Below are 3,196 nucleotides of genomic sequence, written 5' to 3' on the forward strand. Positions count from 1 at the left end.
GCTCTGGGTCTGTTCAGGATCCCGCGGCCCGTTGTCTCACTCACTCGCTGGGCCTGCGCTCTGGGTCTGTTCAGGATCCTGCGGCCTCGGTCGTCTCACTCACTCCCTGGGCCAGCGCTCTGGGTCTATTCAGGATCCGGAGGACCCCAGTTCGTCTCACTCACTCCCCGGGCCTGCGCTCTGGGTCTGCTCAGGATCCTGCGGGCCTCGGTTGTCTCCAATTTTATTTTGAGACAGGGTCTCACTGTGTAGATCAGGCTGGCCTTGAATTCACTACATGACCTAGGCTGGCCTCAAACTCATGGCATTTTCCTGCCTCAGCCTCCAGAATGCTAGAATTACAGGGTGCACCCCACCGACTCTTCTGCAGTTTGGTTAGTGAGAGTTGGCATGTCTAAGTTGTGGCCTGACTGTCTTGGATTTTGCATTTCACCTTCTTCTTCCCTACAAGAGACAGAGGAGCCTCAAGTGCAAAGAGCCACCAGGTTGCTGTAATCAAACCCAGATATAGGTCCTGGTTCTGGCTCTTTGCAACTATGTGGCCTTGAGCCAGCCGCTTTTCTGAGGACTTCAGTCTTTCCATCTGTAGCACCTGAATCCTGCCCCCTGGGCTGGAGACTGGTAGTGGTGAAAGCTGGAAGATGTCTCACTTCTAGACCGTGGTTCACATACATCAACACACTGAATCCTCACTGTACAATTATTAGTACCATTGTACCTGTGAAGAAAGGGAGGGAACGAGAGGGAAAATGACTTGCCCAAAGCCAAAGCTTATAGATAGCAGAGTGGGAATCCACACCCAAAAAATCTGACTCCTAACCAACCTCTTGTAACCACATCATGGTAATGATTTATTTACAAAGCATCCACCAACAAGTAGGCGATGAATAACGGCAGTGGTTGTCAGTGGGCCTTATAGCCAGGCACGCAGCCACCCACTCATGGACGTGGCCACGGGCCGGCCTTGCGGTGTGTATGCGCAGCTGCCTGCCAGGCTGTCCTGACTGTGTCCTAGGGTGCAGGCAGTCCCAGGTGTATTTGGAGTCTCCAGTTGTTTTTCTCCTTGCTTGGTAGCTGTGGTGGGCAATGCAGAGCTACTGAAGGACATGGCCTTTTGTTTCAGCTTCGATGCTGGGGGGTTCGCATATCATTACGTTGGTGGCTAAGAACCTGCCATTATCTTTCCCTGGATTCTTGCACAGTTTATGAATTTCCTGAAGGATGTTGCCTCTCTTGGCTTTTCCTACTTTCAGGAATGACTGTGTCGTGTGGAAGGTGTCTTCTTGTCCATCATAATTTAAAATTTATCTTAACGTGTGGGTCTTTGGGAATCTATCTTGGACCTGCTTAAGTTTTTGTGTATCTGTGAATGTGTATTTTTGTTGCAGGGAGTGTGCTAAAAACATGAAAGCAGCTTTTCACAAAAATAATTTAAAATTTTATTGCTGTAGTTATCAAATTCAAGGCCATTGTCTTCTGAAAAAAACCTCTGAATTTCCTGGCTTTCCATCTTTTATTAAGGACCACCCATGATAATATCATTTCTCCAGCTAACTGTATTTAGGGGCTAAACACTTAACTGCTTCATTCATTACTGTGGGGCTGAGAGGGTTACAGATGCCTTTGGAATATAAGCCCCCACATCTAATAAGGCACAGGCTCACGATGTACTCCAAGTATGGTGAGGAGAGACGGCTGAAATTTATTTTGTGAATAAAGCAATAAGCCACTAAGCAAAGCTAATATGTTTCGGCCTAGACAGAAAGACACGATCGTTCAGTATTTATGTAGCAACCCATTCCTCGGCGGGGCTGCAAGTTTCTACCATTAAAATTGTCAGAATTCTTTAGAGACCTGCTGCATTAAGTCATTTAAAAATATCACAGACTTAAAACAATCTGAATTATTGGATTTTCTCGCTGTTCCTCGGTAAGCATGTTTGCTGTGGCAATTTCCTGCTTGGTCAAAGGTGCAGCCTTCCTCAGTCAGGAAGGTCGAAAAGTTCCATGCAGAATTTTTATTTGGAAGCCCAGGAGTCCCTACCAGCTGAAACCAAAGCAGAGCTAGGTTTATTTTTTCTTCCAGCTTTTAATTTTGACATAATTTCAGATTCCCAGAAATGTTGCGAGCACAATAGGAAGAATGTATTCTGTACCTAGAATCCTCATGTTAGCATTTTGCAGCATTTCTTTATCACTGTCTCTGTGTAACTAATACATATTATTTTTATCTGTACTGTTTGAGAGCCTTAAATATGATGCCTGTCCTTTTGTCCCTAAATATTTCAGCATTTTCTCTAAAAACCAGGTTATTTTGTTACCTAGCCACAGTAGAATGGTCAGAATTGGGATAATAGCATTGATAATATTATAGACAGCTGAGTTAGGTAGAAATATCATAGGCAGTCCAAAGGGGCTAAGCCCTTAAGGAGTCAGTGCAGATGAAAACATATTACAACTGTGGCCAGTGGTACATTCATTGAAGGCCAGGCCTCAAGATAAAGATGGAATGACTATACCTACATACCTCTGGAGGGATAAACAGTATGCTATAATCGACATTCTAAATAAGCATCAGTCACCCAGGTAGGTGACCAGGGCCTCCCTGCTCATCTCTTCCAAAAAAGGCCCTTGTTCTTTCCATGTACAGTGGCTACGTGACCTGCTTCCTCACTGAGAGAACATTACCCAAGTTGCTGTATTTGTAGTCATATTGGTTGATTATAGTTTTGTTCCACGTTGTACTTACCTTGTGACTTTGCTCTTTGGGAAGTAGGCAATCCACTGTCCCAGTTACCCATTGTCTCTCTCAGGAGCTTTCTCTTTCTCAATAAAATTTCCTACTCTTAACCTCCACTGTTCCTCAGAAATTATTCTTTGATTATGGGGAACACGAACTTGGCATATTGGACACCTAGCAGGTTGGAAGTTATATTTCCCTTTATCATTTGGAGGTCCTATATCAATAGGATACTGTAGTCTATTGATTTTATTCTAACTTTGCCATTGGCTCCTAATAATACACTTTATAGAAAAAGAAGATCCCGGTCATATGTTTTAATTATTTGTCAAATCTCCTTAGCTTCCTTTAATCTGGAATACTTCATCTGGAATAGTCTTTCTGTGCATTTTTTTTCCTTTTTTTTTTTTTTTTTTTCCAGAACCGGGGATTGAACTCAGGTCCTTGTGCTTGTGAG

The 3,196-nt window shown here is 43.8% G+C and overlaps 1 pseudogene; it reads right to left on the reverse strand.

Annotated features, from left to right (window-relative positions):
* LOC101579972 overlaps positions 1–3,196 on the reverse strand; it is a 10,705-nt pseudogene that overhangs the window by 6,153 nt on the left and 1,356 nt on the right.

Source organism: Octodon degus, unplaced genomic scaffold (assembly GCF_000260255.1).
Source record: "Octodon degus isolate 3935 unplaced genomic scaffold, OctDeg1.0 scaffold00076, whole genome shotgun sequence".
NCBI classification, from domain to species: domain Eukaryota; kingdom Metazoa; phylum Chordata; class Mammalia; order Rodentia; family Octodontidae; genus Octodon; species Octodon degus.